General features: G+C 32.5%; 1 protein-coding gene across 1 annotated transcript in view; it reads right to left on the minus strand.

The window, feature by feature from the left end:
- Positions 1-24,781, minus strand: part of LOC140673478 (uncharacterized) — a 124,007-nt gene that overhangs the window by 5,015 nt on the left and 94,211 nt on the right. The gene's annotated exons all lie outside the window — the stretch shown is intronic.

Genomic DNA, 24,781 nt, shown 5'->3' on the forward strand with positions numbered 1-24,781 from the left:
TCCAATATCGGCTACCCCGCACGGCTGCCCCCGACTGATAATTCGCTGACAGTAATTGATCGTAAAACGATCCTACGTCGCGGGATATATATTTCGGAGATACCTTAGACAACGAAGGAAGTCTTACAAAACGATCGTCACGACCTTATACGCGATATGTGTACAGCCAGGAAATTGATTGGTCAGGTAAGACGGAACACGTGGATGAGTCATGATAGAAGGTAGGGGACTGACCATCGATTTCTTCTTGGCTATCATACGAGATATCTCGTTTCGCGAACGAAACTTAATAACGGGGACATCTCTCATAGTTCCGTTCTGAACCGCGTGAAACTCGATTTTCGATCATCCGGCTGACGTAGTAGTGATCGTAGATAGTTGCGCGATGTGCGATATGTCCAGAGAAAAAAAATATCCTCAATAATGTAAACTATTTCGAAACGAATCCAAATAAAATTGGACGGATATGTGCTTGCGCGATACGCGTAGTGATCGAATCGCTGCACCTGTATAGAGGTTTAATCTATATCATGATGATTTTATCATTGTAATGAATTATATGATTTTATCTTCTAATACTGTATAAAAGTTTTATTTACTTAAATAGATAAGGAGTATGTTCTTTTTTTTTTGTTAAAAAATATATTTTTTTTTAATAATAAAATCAAGATAAAAACTGCAATTAAAGTTTTTTCTTAATTTTATTACTTAAAAAATATATTTTTTAATAAAAAATATTTGGCTCTCTGTTTAAATAAAAATTTTACACGATATTAGAAAGTATCCTATTTTTTTTCGATTTGCTAGACTTCCTATATTCTCTCTATTTAATTAAACAATACAAAAAAGTCACGCAAAAGTTGATAAAAATAAAAAAAAAAATGAATCAATTATGACAAAGCTTTTGCATATATATGGCATATAAGTTAAACTAGCTAACAATATCTTTCGAATGTCACTCAATGATCAATTCCGCTACTGCTTTATGAACAGTGAGAATGTCTGGTGACATTTTATAGACAAAGCTTCGTGATAAAAAAATCATAGTTCATATATACGATCAAGCGTTACTCTAAATGTGTAACGATAATATAATCTCTCTTGTGACGAGATTAATATGACTCTAACTATGGTCGATAATGTGATACATAGGTTATCAGAAACATTTCGTGACACTTTGTAGATAGCAAAAAGTACATCATGTCACGGAATCAAGTATGACAAAATGTAAATGTACGCTTTCAACATCGTAAGAGGAATGCGTATTCTTTCCCGACTGATAAAAACAGATAGGTGAATACATATATAGCTGACTGAGAAGCGATTTGTCTCTTTTTCAACGAATATTTTAGGACCTGACGTAACTTAAAATATTCGTTGCATGCTGCCCCTTACGTGTAACCTGATTTTCAAATACTGTCACTATCAAGATTCTATCGAGCAAAAATGAAACTTTTGACATCTAAGACAAATCGTTAAACCAAACTAAACACGTGTTATACCGTGAAATTATGAATTAATAAACACTGTTCGCAATAAGTATTCGCTTGTTTTAGACATTTTCCAAATTTACTATTGTTTTATAAACGTCAAATTATGAATAAATAAAATACTTTTTTTTATCATGGAAACTAAATATGATCCATTTCTTATTAATTTTTGCTGTGATGATAATTTATCTTTTTTAGTAAACTGTTTTTCTATTTTTAATTATAATTTAAAATTAATTAATTTTTGACAAACTTTTGACGCCGTATAGCCTACATCATTGTTTTCTCAATTAATGATATAATCAAGCCATCGAAAAAATTTGTAAAGAAGGAACGACGATAATTGTGTAACATTTTAATATGTATATAATCGTACATTATATATATATATATATATGTAAGTTCATAAATCTCATATCGATATCTACCATCCGGCCGCTTCCATAATTACAAGCTTCGTGACATAGACTCGTTGAAATCGTTAGGGATAAAGGGGTATTATAACTGATACACGTTTGCAAGATCCACACGCCAGGATAATAGTCTATCTGTGAATTAAGCATTGGATCGAACATCCATCAGCACAGAAAGCTTTAACCAATGACGTGGTTAAAGTTATCAAACTCGTGTGTAAAGCTTATTGAAAGCAGTTCTACCTTGTTTATCGTAGATACTTTATGAATAAAACCTGTTTTAGGCCATCTTATAATTTCCGACAAAATTTCAAAATTCTTTTTATAACTTTAGGTGCCGTATGTAAGTAAATATTTCTTATATGTATCTTTCTTTATATATAAGCTGAATTAATATGTATGTTGAGCTAATGATATCTTTCGAAGGATATATATACATATATATATATATATAAAATGTTTTATATATATATATATATATATGTGTGTGTGTGTGTGTATGTGTGTATTTTTATTTATTCAAATGTGTTCTGTATTACATTTGTATGTAAATAGAAATCTATCGCAAATTAAATGTAAAGCTGATCTGAAAGATTAAAACATTTGTTCATTGTTTCTTTTTAATAATACATGACAAGTGCCAAGATTTTCTCTTTACACATATAACTTTGTACTAATAAAATATTAGATTATTGATAAAAAAGATCCATAATTCAAAAGACACGTGCTTCCAATTCTGGTCACGATCTAATTACTCGTTGCTCTTGCTTGGGTAACTATATATATTCTGTATTTTAACCCTGGGCTTCCATTCCCAAACGTACCACGACTTATCATCAGCTGTGATTTGGCGGCTAGCGGGTTTAATTTAGCAAACATGCGGCGTTCATTGATTCGTTGGTTGATTTGCGCATCTGTGTCCTTTCCTCCCCCTCTCGTTTGTCCTCGATCCATCGAATTGCGTGATCACGCTCGCGGGGGTGCGCCAATACACAAACTCCGCGGGCGATTTGCTCGATGGGAATTGATTAAGCCAAAATCAATGCAGCTAATAATAGTCTTTGTTAAGGGTCAAATGTGTTTATGCGACCAAGCAGGTAATTTTTGTCATCGCTCTATTGAACTCCTACTATTATTGTACGCGAATACAAATGATTGAGTTTGATTTGCGATATACTTGCAATATTAAGTATCAAGAGATATACAGAATTTTTGCGTCTTGTTTAGAAGAAATATCGAGAAATTTTGATGGTTCTCCTGTATTAATAATTTCTCTTTTTAATATAAAAAAGTATTATAAACAATTATGAAATATTAAAGAAAACTTTATTCATAAAATAAATTATTTTTTTAATGAAAAGATAACAAAAGTTATATTGTCCATCTGATTGTGAGTTTAAATATTGTATTTTATTCTTCCTAAGTCTTAAGAATGATAGAAATAATTACATAAGAAGAAAAATGTATGCATAAGATATATTGATATAAGTTGTTAGTTAACATACTAAGTCGAAATATAACTTCATGTCTCCTTGGCTTAGTTTAATTAATTATACGATTGTCAAGACAGGTATGTTAAGGGGTCACGTTCGTTCTCTCTCTCTCTCTCTCTTCCTCTTTCGTGCTTTCCTATGTTATAATATCTAGGTAAAGCTGCCTAGCTATTCGTGACTAACTACAGTCAGTAAATTGACAAAGGGGTGGGTAAGGTAGAACGACCCAATGGGACATCAAGACCCGTGAAGAAACAATGTTTACATCTGTGATTGTTGCGCATGACTGTTCTTGTAATTTACAAATTTCTGCCATATTGCATTCGCTTGAAATTCTGTTTTCCAAACACGTGTCAAAGTTGCTCCATGTCAATGCATATTTCATTTACATAGTACTAATACTATGATTCTTTAAAATCTGATTGATTTTTAGTAGTAATTTATAGAAAGCTAATTATTTCAGTTCGATTCTAGTTTAAAATTGTTTTGAATTGCAGCAACTTGTAATGGTTTAATTGCAACATCCAAGAAATAAATTATTTACGACATTTCCCACACACATGTTTTTAAAATGTTTTTGTCAATATTGTAAGAGACGATTTTAAGAAATCGTATCACAATTGTATCTATAAAAATATTTTCCAATTCGTACAACGTCACGATTTCGCGGATAGAGAATAAAAACGTTCGAGAGAGAAATATTTGTTCGATGCAAATGAATTTTGGCTAAACGATTTCAAAATATCTTTGCTATGGCTATTATTCATAGTAACAACAAAATTCATAGCGAGCATCAGTAATTGATATTACTCGTACGATATTTGATTGTGTTAAAACGTTTTTGGTAAATTGAAAAAAATTAAAACCCGATAAATACAAATTTCCATTTATAAAAGGATTACATTTCTTAGTTTATTTAAATATCCTTGAAAAATATGTGTATATTGTTATAATGTTTTTAAATATCGTATATATATGTATAAATATAATTTTATCATTTTGTAATATCTTCTCTCAATTTTTACTCTACTGTGTTTATTGAAGATTTGATGACAGGGATAACGTAAAACTGATGAAAAAATCGGAAGTTCGCGATGTAATCCCGTCGTTACGAGGATATCGACAGCGTTAAGTGAAATGTGATCGTGTTCGATCTGTTTTCAATTCCCAGCGGTTTCTGAGTCGAATCCATTATCAACTACTCCTGTGGAGCATAGCCAAACAAGGAGATATTATAAGAAGAGTATCTCTTTTCGTATTCTACGTATAATACCATAAGTTTAACAAATATTTGTTTATATAACATTATTTTACTTTTTCTCTTTTCACACAATTGCTAAAACTATAGTTTAAGTTTTATAAATTTACAGAGTCACTTTTCGCTTCTGTTACGTGTTATGAATAATTGATTACATAATTATGCAGTGATTGAAAAAAAATGTATCACAAAAGAATAAACTTTCCAAGAGAATATAAAATTGCACGAGAGATATCGCTTTCACCATCAACTTTCTCAAATATTTTCTTCCGTTATCAACATTTCACACACATAGATATATCTATATACATATATACAATATTTGCAGATCAAACTAGATTAAAACCTCCAGATTAAACACCTTGCACATATAGTAATCATTTTATAACTTACTCGTGAAAAGGTTGACACATGTATGTCTCGCGATTCAATTATCTTGTCCGAGTAACTGTCGCACACTTTTCGCTCGATAATCAGCGATTGCGTGATTGCGTATCGCGCACGCGTGTGTAATTCGCGTGTGTCACGCGGCGTTACATCGTCGCCAAGTCACGCGAGGAATTCAACCGCTCATTGCCCCCCCCCCCCCCCCCGCGCGATGGATGCGACGGTTGAAAATTGCCTCGTTGCGTTCACTTTCACGTGAAATTATCCTCCATTATCAGCGCGTCCTCCGAGAGGCATTAACACATTGCAAAGTCGATCCGAACGGCGCTTGAAACCTACAGGCGTCAACTTTTCCAATTTCCGCCAAGTACTGTAGGTTACTTCCTTTCCCACTTGAGTTGACAAGGAGGACAAAGTTGTTTCTCGGACGCTATACTTCGTTACTCCCATACTAATTTCTCGGATATCGGAAGAAGATATGGACACAACTCGATGGTTGTCAAGTCGTGAAAAGTTCAATTTTTCAAACTTAATCATTCTTTCCTTCTCTATTATCGTTTTGTATATTTTTTTTTATATTCTCTCTTTGTTTAACAATGCGATTCAACTTGATTAGAGGCTGGCGATATTTTCTATCGCGTTTGGAGATTAGTTCTTTCTTAGTTCTAAAGTGCATGATTCTTGTGGATATAACCACTGAATACTGGAATTCGAATAACATATAATTAGCCTTTACTAGCTCTTTTATTTCTTCCTCTAGTAAGAAGGAAACAATAATCTATTCGATAAAATCTTACATGTGAAGGAAAAGAAAGTCGCAATCTTTTCTTTCTTTTCTTTTTTCTCCGACAAGCTTGGCAAGTTTTCCTTATGATACTGAATAATAAGCTCGAGATAAGAGATATGTGTATTGAAAGCTTGGAAGAACTGAGGAGATTTTGATGCACATCTTTTGATATGCAAATAAATTTTACATCGTTACATAAGAGTGCCTACATATATATACGTATATGTATATGTATTTGCTAAAGAATTAAAATTTAGAAAGACAAATGTTTTAACTTCTTTGTTTTATAATCAAAAATAAATATTGCAAAGGACATGAACAAAATTACATATTGTTAGACGTTTTTTTAGATAAAAAAGAATAAATATAAACAAAACAATTGAATTTAATATAATAAATAAATAATACTAGAACGCATGTTAAATCTGTAAATATGATAAATTAGCTTACATTATTCCAGATTGTCCGGGCTTCTTATATTTCATGACATTTATGGAAATGTAAAAATTGGACAATAACATTAAAATTAATTCGTGGTGAATGAATTTACAAATGTTTTGGAGTGCCCATTCTGGAGCAAATCGGGAAAAGGGGATAAGATGCTCTTTTATATGGTAACCTATATTTTCCACAGGTTCTAGAGAGTAAATATGCAAAATTTGATCCAAATCGGGCAAAGGTTTAAGAGTTTAGAGGGAACATACCGACATTCTATTACATAAATATATATATTTTTTTATATTATATATATTTTATATATATTCTACTTTATGTAGATTTTTGATTTACTTGAGATTTTGTTTATTCAGCAGATAAACTGTTTAATCTAAACAGTGTGACAATCATAAATTCAAGCTGACCTAAGATAAAATGTGAACTATATAACTGGGTCGAGTTCCAGCGTATTTGATAAGTAGCCCACAAACCCGTGCGCTCGTATTAATTATTAAAAGCACTAAGGCGGGACTATCTGCCTTTATGCTAGTGTCTCATGGGGAACATTACCTGAAGAGAAGGTGAGGAGAACCCCGGGGACTCGACGATGAAGTGGCCCGCAGGTGAAACCTTTCCCAATTCCCTTAATTATTAAACACGTTGTCTCACTATTTCCTACCTTTAAAAAGTTAGAGTCGACAATGTGCGTTTTATCACAATCGATTAATTAATCCTCGTGAAATTAAAGTAACGTTGTAAGATATTAAAAATGATGAAAAAAAAATCTCAATCTATTTCTTACAATTAACTAAAGAATGTAAATAAATTCCTCTTCAAGCATTTTTTAAAAATCTATTTCGAAAATTAAAAAATTGCGTTTTCTAAGATTGTTTTTTTTTTCTGTATTAATTTCAGCAATAATAATTTTCTTTAACGATAAAGTCTCAAGATTAAATTTTTTTTCCAAATATATACCATAATATCTATTTGAATCTAGTTGAAAAACATAATTTTTCTATCGTTTAATGTTCAAAAATTTATTTTGCCATAAATCTATTTTTATAAAAGATTTTAATTAACTTTTTATTAATTAAAAATCTATTGATACCTTGACATTACAAGTATCATTGTTCACCTTAATTTAACATTTACCCCACTCTTTGTACAAAGAACATGTTTCGCGCAAATAAACGGTACTATGGTGCACGTGACTGAAAAATATCCTCTAATTAAACTCATCTCAATGCAAATTAGTGCGCACAGAAAATATTTATTAAAGTAATTAGTCATACGGGGCAGTCTATATTTACGGTAGTCTCATGGCTTGTATTATAATACTGGCGGAAAAGGTTTTGTCGATGGCGATGGCATAGCTGGCACGTGACAATTTTAAAACTTTGCGTTAGTCGCGTCCACATGTATACTATGAAATTTATCCATTCTAACAGGATCGAAATATTTTATTAAATTGTGTAGAAATATTTTATCTTTTGTTTTAGATTTTCTCTAAATTTTGTTCTAGATTTAATTGTAATAGACTATATATAATATATCATCGAAACCTTCTTTTTTCAAATTAAAATACCATTAAACATTAAAATATGAATTTTGTATAAATCACATTATACTTCTTTTTACACTGAATATTATGAATTACATGTTTTACTTGTATAACTGGATATCTTTCTTGAGGAGACTCCTAAAGCTGCAATTTTCACGTTTATAAAAAAAAGCAATTTAAATAAAGAACGATCGTGCAACAAACATTATTATTTTATCCTATAAATTCGATTAATAATTTTAATCGTATAGTAAGAATACATAACCATACATTATCTATGATACAATTATCTGTACTTTTCTCTTTTTGCTTTGCCATTTAAAGGTCATCGATAATAATGCCGTTATTGTTCAAATTATAGAAATAAAAAAAAATTATTGATAATTATTACGTATCATTTTTGCAAAAAAATTTATTTTATTTACATTTTTTTATTTACTAATATTTTTTAAAAATATTTATTATATATGTTTCAGTTCTGTTTAGTTTGGTATAGTTTTATTTTTCTTACAATATTTAAGATTTGTCTTTGTTCTTTTTTTTTTTTTTTTTTTTTTATATAATGCAAATTAGAAAAAATATTAACAATATTGTTTATTAATAATTTTATCAAAAATTATGTATTTCTCTTTAGTCTTTCGTTTCTAACTTTGACTAATTTTAATCGCTTCGCTATTAATTAATAAACTTTTTCTTTTCTCATTGACTTATTAATATGTTGCAAAGAATATAGAACGCTTAAAATGCATGAGTGGAGAAGACAATGAAAAGTCTATAGGGAATTACAGAAATTATTCCATCTGAACGAAACCGATCGTTAAATCAACTTCAAATTAATGATACATGATTCGTCTGAAAATATTATACGCTATTTCCGAGAGCTATTGCTGTCGAGTGTTATTGATATACTACTGCAGTCTTTTCCACTACTTTTCATTGAAAATATGCTGAGAGATAATAACCCATGTGTCATTTCAAGAATTTTCTCGGAAAATTATATATTCTGTCGTTATTTCATCTAAAACAATCTCTTTTCTCTCTTTAAATGAATTCATATCACTGCGTGATTTATTTTACGATACAGAATTTAGAGATCTGTGACTAGAAAAATCTGTACATTTTAATAATAATATATTTCATCTGTCAAAACAAAAAAATATTTTATTCTAGATACTTAAAGTATATATATATATAAAAAAAAAAAAAGACAAGCCTGGAAAAAAATCGTGTAGCAAAATTTAGTTACATAAATATAAATGTTTAATTAAATGTACGGATAAATGTACTTTTATATTTAAAGAAATGACCAAAGCTCTCGCGTGTTTTCATCCATATGAATCGATCCCTAATTTATCTGGACGGAAGTGTGGCGTAATTTTTCGCAAATCAGGTTTCCATCTTGCAGTATTCGAGTGAGAAGAGGGCCGATTTTAAAAGGCATAACCGTTGTCCAGATAAGGCACATACATGGTCAAAATTTAATTACCCGACGCGGTTTTATGGAGCCTGCCATCGTTACTGCACGCAACCTGGTGGTATCCCCTCGTATAGTTTTTGGTAATGAGGCACGGTCGAAAAGTGCGGGAGAGGCGAAGGGAGAGGTCGCGCCAGCCGGATTATAACAAAGTTGAAATATATAAACGCGAACGTAACATTAACTGCGATTATATCGAATTGTGGCTTACGTAGTACACCGTCGACCCAATGGCAGGAATGTCGTAATCGACATTCCTGGTAAAAAAAGCCGCTTTTGGGTTGGTCGGGATGGCATTACAGGCTTCTGTACACACAGACGGTCTCTTTAATACCCGAAACGACCGACGACTGATTATCCGGCTTATTTATACTCTTATGAAAAAAATTGTTCGAGAAAGAGAAGACGCTCACTCTGTTCCGGACGTTTTGATGCTCGTAATACGTTCGCTTTTTTAAGCGAGGTCTCCTCTCTCCTGCTAACGAGATCGTAACGCGCCGATACGGACGATCGACTGAAATTCTTACCTCTCCGAGATGCTAATCGAAAGGGAGGGAAAGGAAGAGTCGAGAGAAGGACGAGAAGAGACTCTCGTCGAGAAAAATACCTGCGAGACGTTCTCTCGTACGAAGGATTTAAGGAACCAAAGTGCTATCTGCGAAAGCTCGATCGAACGCGCAATAAAAAGCGCAATAAAAGTGCCTCGCGACGAATTCGGTCGACGGTTTCTCTCGGCCGATCGCGTTTCCACTCGCATGGCTTCTTCTCTCCGCAGAGTGTCTTGGGTTCGCCGCACTCCCTTTTGCCTTTTGACTCTTTCGATCGATTCGAGAAGTGGACTTTCCCTTGACAGAAAATACGGAGCCCGAGTATCTAGTACTCAATTGTGGGCGATTGAAAATTTTCGGCATTTTATACTATGTCTCTCTTTATATCTTTGTACTTTCCTCGATGGAAAAGTTTAATATTAGCGTATTATAATATTAGAAATTGTATAGAAATATTGTTAGTAAAGTGATATCGTAAATAGGCTTAAACTTTTTTGAAAGACGCGACATTTACAAAATATTTAACGTTAAAAAATAGACTAATAATGGTTTCTCATTAAATTGATAGAAAAAGCCGATTTGAGAGTTGCCTAGAAGTCTGTCATTGTCAGCCACCGTAATTGTGTAGCGTTAATGGCGAGAACGGAGCGCGTCCTATATACATGACGGTAAGGCAAATTCACTAGTGGAAGTATCGCGTTACAAAAGATACTCGCGTTACACCTGCTTAAGTACCTAAGCAACGCTCCTTAAATTATGCAAATATGCATCACGGCAAAACGTCGGCGGCGAATTTTATCCTCCGCGCTCATTTCGTGAATGGCTAGAAATATGAAACTAATGTTAATGTCTGCCGGAGAGAAATTTGTTAATTTTATATATTTTGTTTCATTACATTATACTAGGGTGCTTTGCGTTTTAACAGTGCGTGTGACATATATGAAAATTGCGTGAATGTAGTAAATCCACATTCATATCAGCAGCATTAATTGTAATACTTTTTGAAATAATTGAAGAAACTTTTCTGATAAAAAAATTTGTAAAAACTTATAATTATCTTTCTTTTTTTTCCTTTTCTTTTTCTCCAAACACAGATTTTACATTATCCTTCTTTGCTTAGGAAATCATGAGAGACGAAGGGAAAGCATAGCCATTACGAACATTATCCACATAGATCACGCGCTGTTTACATAGTTACATAGACCCGTTAGAAAGTGGTTCTTGTAGATTACACGAAAGCATAGACTATGCAAGCCATATCGCGTGTAAATCCACGTATCATTGAACAAACAAATGTGAAATTAATTGTACTGTGTACACTTAAAAGAGAAAGACAGAAAAGGTCCAGTGGATATCAATATATCAAAATGTATCTTGAAAGAGAAGAGAAAAGACAATGTTATCACCGACTGAATAATATCAGGGTTTGTCAAATTCTCTTTTGTATAAATATCTCTTTTGCAGATGCAACGTTTATCCAGCTTGTAAAATTGTTACAATATAAGAATCACGTGACTTCTGACAGATCCTTTATGAGATATGCTGTACACAAATAATATAAGCTACGGCACACATAGGCAAACGTACGCTCATGGGAAAAGAGAAGACAGAAAGAAAGAAGGGGAAAAAAGAGAAAATGCGTCGCGTGCATCTACATAAATTCTTTACTGCTACGTGCATCGCATATTTCCGATATTCTTGCGTGGCGTATAAGCTCTTAGAACTTTAAAGAAATATTTTCCATCATGATCTGTGTGTAAAGCTATGTGGCGCATTTGATAAACTGTTGTGTCGCTTGTAACAAACGATGTTTGTTGCTGATAATGCAATAAATTACTTGTAAAAAAAAAAGCTACAAATTTGCTTATCGTCTAAATCTGTGATATTCGTTTGTTCCATTTTATACTTTTGCAACTTTCACAAAACACGCAATCTTTTTAATCTTATTCCACACTGGGATATCCCTCGTATATTCGCCCTTATTTATTTTTAATTCGAATTTTTCTGAAGCGAGTATTATAATTCATTTAATTCTGTCTCGTATCCCAATTTCCCTGATAAAACGCGGATTAAAAAAAAATATCTATTTTTACTACTTTGCGGAACATTTTTTTTCACTTTAAGTGTTTCAAAAAAAAATCCATTTCTTTTCAATTTTTAACACGTCTCTGTATCTATGCTTAAATTTGAGAGAAAGCGGGGAATTAATTTTCAATTGCCGCGATTCCTCGCCTTTTGCAGAATCATGCTGCACGTGCGGGAAAAGCGGATGTTTCGGTATCGCGGTGAACGTCGTCGCTCGCGAAAGGCGGACGACCTGCGGGCCGACCCGAGATCTCTTCCTGGCTGTCGATACCGCGATTCGCCTCCTCTCTCTCTCTCTCTCTCTCTCTCTCTCTCTCTCTCTCTCTCTCTCTTTCTTACTGACGCGTTTGCTTCAGTTCCGGGATGCACACGTCGAGAGAGAAGAGCACAGACAAGGTTTTATTAACCCTCTCGCGTACACCATTCGTCGTCGAGTATATACGGGAACACGGTGCACATCGGCTACGAGTTTCTCTCTCTCTCTCTCTCTCTCTCTCTCTCTCTCTCTCTCTCTCTCTATCTCTTCTTCCTTTCCACTGGTACAAGCGTGTGTATAAAGCGCACGGCGCGTTTTGTACATACTCGCAATCGATCGTTGGCGCGTTGCCACCAGCTATAGAGCGCGTTTCTTCCTGCCTCGCTTCTTCCTCTCTTCTTCTTGAACCTTGTCTCTTTCTTGCCGCTTGTGTATCTTTTCGGTCTGTCTATCGTCCCGTCCGGCACGGCGTTTGTGCATACCTTTCCCACGACCTATAAATTCGCTCTCGATGATATTGTTCAGCGCGCATCGCGTCGTATCGAATCGCCTGGCGACGGCGCTCATGTCAGATAAGAATTGCCATTTAAAGACACCCGGTATTACGATTATCATTATACGAGCGAGATTGAATTTCGCTGCTGAATGGTAATGAAAACGAATGAAACGTAAACGCGGACTGCGTGGGTGTTTGGCTTTTAAACTATTCCCGTAATGGATATTTTATTGATTTTCCCTTTGATGGTGCATTCGTCACTCCTAGAGAATTTCGTTCTTCGATATATGTGTGATAAATCAATATCTCGTATATGTTTCACATACATATCCACATAAAAAAACTTATTAAATTTAATTAGGATTGAACATTTTATATTTTTTTTTTCATTTATATATCTACCCAAGATATGTATATATTTTAAAATGTGTATTTTTAAGTAATTTCTAATATAAAAAAAATATATATATTTTCGAAATCTTCCACAAATTTTTCAAAATTCAAGAAACAAATATGTTGAAACTTTAAATATGTATCTACCGTCCCACGAAAGATTATAACCATTTCTGAGATGCAATTTAATGTCAAAAAATTTTTTTAGATATTTCAATTTTTATTTATCGTTAGATTCAAGAAACATGACATTTTTCATTAATTTAATTTAAATTTTTATACATGCGTATGTATATATATGTTTGTACGAATACAATACCTGAATAATTAAATTAAATGTTAAATTAAATGTTGTCTGTGAATTTGCATGTGATAAATCTCATACCTGTTCTATTGTTTCATAAAACGTTCATTCGCGTATTAATTCATTTAATTCTGTCTCACATCCCAATTTCACTGATGAAACGCAGGTTAAAAAAAATATCTATTTTTACTATTTTGCGGAACATTTTTTATATTAAGTATTTAAAAAAAATTAATTAAACCATTTAATATCACGATCGTTTAAGAGCAAAAAGCACAGACAATGAAAGCTCATTCAATGCAAAATTGCCGTATCGATATTCCAAGGTTACTTCGCAAAGATGATTTCAATATTATTGAAATCTAATGCCTTAAGCTGACGTATGCACGTAAATTTCGATAAAAGCGGAGTTTGCGAAGTTAACTTTGTGTTTCAGCGTGGTAGCGCGAAATTGCTCCGCTCTGCATGGAACGGAATAAAAGCTCATTTATACATATCTGTTCCGCATCCGAATTACCGTATCCGTATCGTATCGACAAAATTGGATGTGATTATTACACATATTTACACCTATCCGGATCGCAGCTGTAAATTCTTTTCAAACAATCACGTCATTCTTGAGATGTATGTCGTTCCATCATCATGGTAGATCTCGTGAACTGATGTAAAATTAGACTGAAAAATCTGAATGCTACACGAAACTGTATTTTTATATTTATATTTGTCGTGTATTTATATTTATATTTGTCATACGTATATGTCAGTACACGGTATGTTCAGTTCCGTTCAGTTTTGTAAAAATATTGTCGTCAACGATATTACAAAATAACATTTGTTTCGAGAATAATACTGATATAATTATTTCAAAAGATTTACGGATGTAATATCTGAATATGTATAAATCATCATTTTGCCGGCACGGAGTAAGGATACAAAACGGATGAATGGACTTTAAAATAATAAATATCTGATAAAATCGTTTTGCTCATAGACTAATTTTTTCGCCGCCGCCGACAAAAGCAATTGCTACATGATTGTGTCAATTATACGGTAATTATACAGTGCTAATAAATACGCAAATGTCCACACGATAAAAGCTCTGTACGTAATACAAGTGCGGAAACATTTATCGGATTTTTCGATTTTGCACGCTTTATGTAAAAATGCACTTGCACTTCAATTACCCATATTATGCAAAAAGGACTTAATGATATTATATAACCCATGTAATTTTTTAAATTATAATATATAAGAGCCGGACGCGAATAGTGCGTCAATTTCATAGAGAAATAATTTTTTTTATGAAACTGATACTGATGCACAGACCACAAATATTCACTTTTTCTTGGTCTTTTATACCAAGAAAAAGTGAATCTTAATCAAATTTCAGATTCTACCTCTCTTTTTTTTCCCGAAGAAGCGTAGGCGAGAAAAATATCGGGGCAAAGTCGCTGAATCGGGAATTGAACCGAGACCTTTCGATAGAGAGGGCGACTACTATTATCATTATTGCTGTCCAGATTCCACACCTCGTAATATATGTATTATAGTATATAAAACCTCAGATTTCCAATTATTTTTTCTATCCAAAGAGTTGCGTCGAGTGACAGTAAAGTTTAAATTATCACGAATACATTATCGTAACTTTACTTCGACGAGATTCATATTTGATTGACCGGACAAAAATAATTTAAAAAATTTTAAATTTATATCAAAATGTCAAAGATGTAGGCAATCTGTTATTACTGTCTGACGTTTGTTGTTTGCTTCTACCTTTTATATTCGTATTGTATAATTATTTTTAATTTTTATTTTTTATTACATTCCATTGTGATAACATTATTATTAATATTTAAATAAATGCAGAAGATAATAATCAATTTTCTAACATAATATTAAATGATACTATAATAATTTTTAATTAAAATAACGTTACTGATTAACATTGCTCTTTTGCATCAAAAATTCTCGTGTAATCGTCGAATAAATATTAATTTAAATTGTAAATTTAAATGTTAATGTAAATGTTAAACAATAAACATTTCATTGTCAAAACTAGGATAAATCATTGCTGTTAATAATTAATTAACCTCGAGAGTTGTGATTATAATGATAAACTTTCATACAATTTGATTATACTAATCGAATCAATAAGCAGAAGGATTAAGTTAATTTCTTTTAATCCTGCGCACTGTATTTTATGTTATTGACTATTTTATATTGTTAACTCTTAACTTTCATTTAAGCAAGAATAATGCGAACAGTTAGTTTTGAAGAAATATAAGTCAAACTTTGGCATATTGAATTTGTGTAAGGTAAAAGTGACAAGTAGATATACATGTATAAAGAGTTTCAAAATCTGATTTAAGTTTGTATCACATACACACAAAAAAAAAAAAAAAAAAAAAAAAAAAAAAACAGTTTATACGCGCGTTTTCCTTAAAAAAAAAAAAAAATATATATATATATATATGTATATATATATATATATATATATATATAAATCTTTTAGTATTATTTAAATATACATGGCTTTGATCAAATCCAATGTAAACACGTGTCACAAAATTCAAAAATATTATTGCAAAATATGCTGTATATGAAATACATATATCGAATATTATAACGCACAGAAATATTGAAATAAATGAGACAAATCTTTCATGTGTATGATTGACATTCAATGTAATAATCACAGTATTGAATAAAATCTGGTTTATTGATACATTTAACGATAAATATATATATATATATATATATATATATATGTATATATATATATTCAGCAGGAATATTGACTTATGAAGAAGAAAGTATATCTACAGTCACATCACAGATATTGTTAATAATAGTTTCTGCAACCGGCAACACGTAATTTAAACTTGTAACAAGAGAGATAACCATAGAACAATTAATTCTAGATCTATATCTGTACTGTGACTATTTCTAAGGGAATCCTAACAAAAATTGCAACTATTTCCTCTTTAGCATACCATTCCTATTCCCCCTTAATCAAACCACCACGCGACAGTTGCTACGACGACTTTTGATTGAAGTAGCATTTAAAATTGGCTTTGTGCAATCGCACTTAACGAACGCTTTACAATGTCCTATTCATCAGAGAACAGAGAAAGACAGACACAGTTTAGAATTTAATATAATGGGTATTAACGATATTACTAGTAGGGCCACTAGAAGGGGTCGGAATAAGTAGTCGGCTCCCGGGGTGCCCAGCTGTTCGAACTCGGAGAAGGGATTTGGGGTGAATGAAAGAAGCGGCAGATTTGAAGGAGACAGCTGAGAAAAAAAATTCTTTTCTCCGCGTCAAACTTTAAATTTCGCCAAAGATAATGGTGTGAGAATGGTGTGATCTTCTTTTATTTCTCAACCTGTTGCATAACCTTCTACGCATTCCTCTCCGATCCCTAACCGACATAACGCACGATTTGTTTTCTCGCGACATTACCGCATCCCCCGACTTTGCGGTGTTTTGCAGCTCGCGTGGAGGAAACTTGCCGTCTTGGAATGATTTTTATAAGTTTTGTCGAGAAATTCTACTTCAGCTATACATTTACTTCTTTTAAGTTTCTCGATTTAATTGAACGTAACACTGATATTTATTTTCGAAAAATATATATCGAAGATATATTAAAAAAAAAAAAAAAAAAAAAAAAACAATTAAATCGATCTAAGATATTTTCAAACTGCCAAGGATTCGTCCCTCCGTTGATGGCATAAATGTTTCATTCGATCATAAATATTGAACATGATTTGATCGGCGAACAATTGATGCAATGCGATTTCCTCACACGTCAAGTCAAAAACGACGTTACGTATTGACAGCGTCGCAATACGTAACATCACACAGTTATCCGCTTGTGCGCGGCTTATATCGCCGTTTCGCTTTTGGAAGATGGTAATCCCGCGATCGACGCAGCTTCCAACCGCCACCAGCTTCCATCGAGTGTGTTGTTACTACATTGCGTCGCTTATTCCGAAGAGTAATCGTTAACAGATTTGAAAAATACGCGGTAAAATAGAGAAACTCTACATGCCAAAATCTATTTCGCGTTTTACACAAATTCGTTGATCCGTATTTATATCACGTATTCGCGGTCGAATATGCTTGTATTCGAACGAATTTGCAGCGATATGAATTCTCCGTTATAATACTCGTATATATAATAGAATCGTTTTAAACATCTCCACGTAAATATTTCGTAAATTACCGAGGGAATTGAGACACAATTGACGGAAAATCCAGCCTTTCAACATCGTCACCGTTTCGCTCGCGGCTACTTCAATCGCAAATTAGCGACATTCGTTCGACGTAGTAAAGAGCTTGAGAAACAGCGTTAATATTTGAGAAATTAGTTACACTGAAAGAGACTCCTTTTTCTCTCTGCAGTTGACAAATCGGGGACAATCCAACCGAGCGAGGAGAGATTGCGCGACGGCGACGCGACGTTTACTTTATTAAAGCGCGCGATTCGACTGTATCTATTATTTATTCACTTTTGCAGAAACACGTCCGAGGCAAGATAGATTATCGTATTGTGCAAAGAGCGAACTTTACAACTGGCTCCCGGCATAACGACTTGCTGGCATATCTGGACCGCGGAATGATACGAGCCTTTTAAACGGGGGTGGCTGCCGGCGGGTGTTCTACTCGGTCGTTTACGCGATAAAGATGCGGGTAAAGACCGTTCTTTCTTCCCCTCTCTTAGCAGACGGGGAATTTCATTAAGCCGACGATACTCACACCGAGTCGAACGAAGTAATGTCGCGCCTTTATTTTAATCACCACCCGGGGAGAGAAACTGCGAAAACCACGGAATTTTCGCGCCTTCCGCAAAGATCGCGGCCAACTAGCGCCGAATGAAGTTAACTCTCTACTAAGTATGATCTTTCTAGTTTCTCTCTTTTTTACGAAAGTCTCTCGATTTACATTTTTTTTCTTTTTTTTTTTTTCTAAAACACATCTCTAAATTATTTCAATTTATCTTATCCTCTGTAATTATTTTACTTGTCTTGTCAGTCTATTTAATTGTAATGTTATATTAAAAATTCGAAAAAAGCAATCAATGTAATAAATAGTATCTTCTTGTGCGATAAATTTGATGTATTTATATTATATAATCAATGTCGTTAAAAAAAAAAAAAACCATACATTGGATCATTTTGATTCCGTGTATAATATACATATATCGTTGAGCATAAGTTTGTTTTTCTCAATTTCTTTCTTATAAACAATAACAAATGTTGGCGTCGTCATACGGTGAAACGAGAGCTTAAAGGAAATCTCAGGAAAGTAGTCGGCTTTGGCATTCAGATGCAAAAATTTTCTACGTTCTGATTCGCGCGAAAGTTTCAGAAACTTTGAAAAATTGCACATCCGTACGGACCGGCTATAAATAACAGTCGGCGGCAAGAAGCGCGTGACTTATGTTATATGCGACCGTATGTGTCTCTCCCAGTGCATTAATATTTTCTCGGAATCTCGACAGGGCTACGCCTTTTTATTGCAACGTATGCACGATGTAAGTCCAAGCGTTCGGAAGTACGACTCCAAATACGATATTTCTTTTTCATCTGTCGCGCAATCACCGACTGTCATCGAGCATAAGTTTTTAACCGGGAAAACAGCTAGCTACCCGAAGACCTTTAATGACACTTTCCACGCAAGTAAAAGAGCAAAATATAATAAATGAAATGAGTAATTTTCAAACTTGTTAATATATGTAAAATGCTTCTACAAACTTTAAAATAGCTTTAAAATAACTTCCAACTTTTATATACATTTCTATTATTTTACTTATCACTACTAACGACGAATAAAACTTTTCACATATAATAACATCGCTCTATTATAATATTTTATGTATTTTTATTTTTTAAACTTCAAAGTATAAAAATGGATTTCGGTAATAAAAAAGACACAACTCAATTAAATTATTTTTAAAAGGGTGTTTAAAATTTTAATTTTTAAAAGACTTAATAAAAACTTTGTTTAGAAAAGTAAATATTAGAATAAGTTTTACTTTTAGCCGCTGTTCTAATTTTAAAAATTCTACACATATACTATTTTAAATTAAATTATATTGTTACAAAGATCCCCATTGCTATTCAATATTCTTTAAAGCTTCTTGTTGCTACAAGCAAACATTGCTAAATTCATCTACAGTTGTTTGTATAAAATAATGTAACATAATCTTTTTCTTTTGAAACTTTCTCCATGATGATATTGAGAATACTATATGTTATTCATAAATAGCAACATCCATAAGTAAAAAAGACTAGTGATTTGTCACTATCGATACAGGAAAAATGCCAATATTTGTTGCCGTTTTAATTTAGTTTTTAGACGGCGCGATATTCGATATTCCAATATCCACTATAGTCCCCTGTTTTTTCAATATTCCATTTTTTTAAACTGATGGTTTTTTTCAGCTTCACTGAAACATTACTGACTATATTACTTGTTCATCGTTCGACCAAGAGACAATATTTTGAGAGAAGCCTTGTCGGTCAAAAGGGAATAATAGAGTAAGCAAAAGTCGAGAATGATGAACGGAGAAAAAAATTTGAATGTACCGATTCGATTCAATAATTAAAATAAACGATAAAAATTTTTTTTTTTTTTTTTTTTTGCTCAAAATAGAAATTTTATCATTTTATGCGAAACTCGCAGTAATACGAAGCACGACTCGCGTTACAGATGTTTGATAATTCTGATACAGGATAAATGTCATCGATGCGCTCAACTAATCGTATCTGCCGCTTGTAATAAAATGGAATAACGATCGTTGATTTCGCGGCTGTGTTCTTTTGGTTAAACAAACGAGTGAATCATGTGCGATTACCGACCAAATCTATTGGAAGTAATAGTGTGTTCACAGTGGCGCGTGCAAATTATACAGATTGATTGCTCGCGGTAATGAATTGCGAGATCGATGAACATTGCACTCGCCGCACGACTTCATGCTATAAATCTAAACGTGCCGCTGCATTAACGCATAATATAGTAAAACAGTGCACAACACAAAAAATCGTACGTTTGGCGAGCACGCCGATTAGTCTGAATCGTGCGTATCGCAAAATACACGGTACGAATAAGAGAACTTTGAAATAATACGAGTCCGTAGCTTAAATCGTACAAAATAATCCGATACTAACTTGGTGTTCAATAACTATGTAATCGTAGCTTTTGTAGAAATAAACACGAACAATCGACTTTTTGTATATCGATATTCGTCATACCGTGAGACAAAAGCAGAAACATTGTAGTTATAATAAAATAACTAATTATAGAGTGATATAAAGTTTATAAGGAATATCCTATAAAAATTATAATGTTTTATATATAGATAATATTTAGTAATATATTACTAATAATATAATAAAAATTTTTCCCTAAGATCTTTGATAAAATGCGTTATTTTGCTCCTCGATTTGGCAAAAGGAAATAGCAGAAACTACAAAATTAATTAAAATGAAATTATAAATATAACAATCTTCTTTCGAGGAAGAATATTTTTCTGAAAGCTTGAGCATTTTTATTGAAATATAAACTTCCATGTCCTTTTTTTTTTTTTTTTTTTTTTTCATCAATTCAGTTTTATATAATTGCATTTAAGAATCATCAGATCTCGATATAAAGACTTTTACATTTCCTTGGAAAATGATAACAGGGCGTTTCCTTCGTTTCCGTGCATTCTTATTTCCTTTCTCTAATTTTCATATAAATGTCGAGGAGAAAATCTTGGACGTCTCAAAGACCACGAAAAGACCTCTCTAATTGCAAGGATCTGGCAAAGGATACACGGAGGACCCGTGTCGTCCTACTTTGTGCGCTTGGTCCCCGATGCGAGCACACGCCCAGTCGGCACATATGTAACGTAGGTTTTTCCGGAGGAGCTTCTAGAAAAGTGGAGCCAGATGCGACCCCACTGTTTCAAATTGTCCCAAGACTACCACCCGCCGTCCTTCCCCGATGGTGAAGCACGTTACTCTCGAACGTGTCTTCGCCGCGCGCGCGCACGAAAATAGTTCGTCCCTTCCGTTCCGCGGATAAATTTTAAATAAGAGTTATCCCGGCTCAACTCAACCGACGATGTCTTTTTTCGTCGCCGGGATTTGTATGTGTCGTCGTTTCTTTATTTAATAGCCCGCCGCAAAATTTCAACCAGTAACATTCGTAGCTGTATTCGCGACTAGTCTCTTGAAAAATACGAAGATTATTTCGTAAAAAAACAATGTAACGTTTCCGTGTATTTTATACGTAAAAATTGAGCAAAATATATATATATATAAATTAATAAACTGATATTCTTATCAAATATGGAGTTAAGTTTCTTTTAAATATATAATTTAAATCTTACATTAGAGTTATTGAGTGAAAAAAATGGACTAAAATTCTATAAGATTCTCGACACAAATTATATAAGAAATATAATAAAACTAGTTTTGTTAGAACTATTTTTTTGAATTATTTTTCGTATCTTTTATAATGTTCGTAAAATTAATTAAAGCGATACATGTATAATCTCGCGTTCATATAAAAATAAAATTTTATTACTCGTATAACCTTCTTTAGAAAGCATAATAAATTTGCTTATAAACTTGACAAAATTTACATTCTTACATTAATTTTTGTATACGAGCAGAACACATATAAATAAAAAAGCATCATATATTGACCTATATATTACATACAATCATTTTTATCATTTTTATTGTATTGTGTCTATACATATGCATCATAAAATCTGCAGCAAAATCTGCTGCAAACGGGATGTAACTACGTTGTGATTACGACAGAATAAGGGGGAAGCGTTCCCTCGTCATGGTCGGACAATAAAATTCATTGTCAGACGGAGGAACGGCTCTATGAGCCATACAGATCTTAAGGTCGCCACACGCCATTGTCTCTGCGAGTTATTTTCGGAGGCGTTGCCGTCACGATTCGAGGTACAAAAAGATCGCTCCGTTCCCCTTCCGATTGCTCTGCGTGTATCATATGGGAACGAGATGTCTAAAGGATAATTAAAAAAAAAAAAAAAAAAAAAAAAAAAAAATCGCTCACAATCATCAATTTCGATTGTTTTAACTTGATTTTCTTTCGTACAAGTTTACATTTGCAATAAAAATTAATTTAAAAAATACGATTTTTCTTTTTTTAATACAATAATATCCTGTATTTCTTATTCATATGTTCAGAAAGGCAAAGCAAAAGAATTATTCACGTTTGTTTTTTTATATATTTTTTTTTGCACAAGATACGATTTTTTCGCTTACATTATCTCGATTGCATCTTATATAGCATGATTCAATCAAGAAATATACTCAATATTCAGACAAGGTAGAACTTTATGTCTTTGATTACGAAACGCAATGAAGAATTAATTTTAGCAAAGCTTACTGCCGTTAAGAACGGATCGTGACAACGTGCCTCTGTCGTTTTAGATAATTAATATCGGGTATGTTATGGCAGTAGGGATAAACTGCATTATATACGCAGGGGTCGAGAGAAAGGGGGAGAGAAGATTGATCTACAATATTCATTGAATGTTAATATAACGGAATACGTAATCTAATAACGTAGTGTAGGAATAGTTTCCTGGAATAATGTAAGATATTAGCGGTAGATTGAAATGATTAAAATAGCCATCTTTTGTACAGACGTTATATCTGCAAATTCAGGTTAATATTGCAAAATTATGATTTAATTGTAGAAAGTTATATTATAAATTATTAATTGCGTTACAAATAATTCTGTTAAATTATAAACTAATGAAATAATTTATTAAATTGTAAATATTACAGGTAACTGCTCATTTATAAGACAAAATAGCTTTATTTAAAAGCTATTTTGTTTTAGTTGTAATCTCTTCTCTGTCAAGCTTTGAATTTTATTATTATTAGAATTTTATTTTATTTTATTATTATTTGATATGCAAAAGGCGGAAGACGCGATCCTAATTATTCCTTAAACAAATTATTCCAAAACCTACACAAATTTTCAGACTTACAAGAATAGTTGCTTTGGCGTTCCGTGCTGGTAGAGTTATGCGCGTGTTAAAACTATTTTTGCAACAACGTCGTCAATGGTAACGACCTTCCAGCGCTCGTTGAATTTCGATAATACTGTCAACGACAAAAAGTTTCTTGGTTGCCGGCAAAGTTCACCGCTGCAACGTATACTGCTACACAAAACAACGATCTTCGATGGCTTTCCGAATAAACCTCAAATCGATATTGGAGAAACGCACATTGGTTGACGCAATGTGACATTTGTTCAATTTAATCTTCTTATAAGCGAAAAGAAATACTTTATATCTAGTGCATATAAATATATAAGTCTTCTTAATTCTATACATTAATTTTATAATTATTATAGTATAACTTATTATTCAATTTCGAGTTTAAAAAAAATAATATATTACACACACACACACATACACACACACACACACACACACACACACATATATATATACACATGTTCTGCATATTTAATTTGATTTACATAAAAAATCTCAGATTTAAAATTTGCTTGTATTATTATTATATTGTTTCGTATTTGTGTTATTTGCATTACATATTTGTTTTATGTAAAATTGCATTATTAATTTAGAATACACAAAAGTATATTTCTCCTATAGTGTAGTTAATCACTCATATTTATATTTATTTTCCAAAACTATATATGTATAAATATATATTTATGTTTATTCAAATATTTAAGTTTTAAATTAATCTATTTGATTCAACCATATGCATTTCTGTAATTGTATATTCAAGTAAAATAGTTTTTTTTTTGTCTTAAATGGAGACCAATTTTATAGTGTACTAGGTTAACGGGAAATTTTCGTATTTCAAAGAAAGACATGCAAGCACGTCGAATTTTCTTGAGTAGGAATAACGCGTTGGCAGATGAGCCATTAGATCAGCATACATCTCGCTCGCCATTAAAACAGATGAAAAGTAAACAGGAATAATTGCAGGAACCCGCCCAGAGCGAACGGTTCTTCTTGCGGTATTCCTATATAATGACAAGATCAGACATAGATATGATATATATATATATATATATATATATATATGTAAGTTATTAGTCGTATATGTTCTTTCACAAAACGTGTTGCAGACATCTAATTTGGACTATAATCTCTTTGTTTAATCAATTTCAAGAAGAAATCTTTTTATCTTTTAAAGAAAATCCATAATTTTCCAAAATACTTGCATAATTTCTGTAATTATTAATTAAATCTATAATTTATTTTCTTAATTGACATTGATCGCTATAAAACTTATGATTTGTATTGTAAAACGATAATCGATAACCGAAAGATAACCGTAACGTTTCGAAATTATTCTGTAATATAATCAAATTTTAGAG

Source organism: Anoplolepis gracilipes, chromosome 1 (genome assembly GCF_047496725.1).
Source record: "Anoplolepis gracilipes chromosome 1, ASM4749672v1, whole genome shotgun sequence".
Classification (NCBI taxonomy): Eukaryota; Metazoa; Arthropoda; class Insecta; order Hymenoptera; family Formicidae; genus Anoplolepis; species Anoplolepis gracilipes.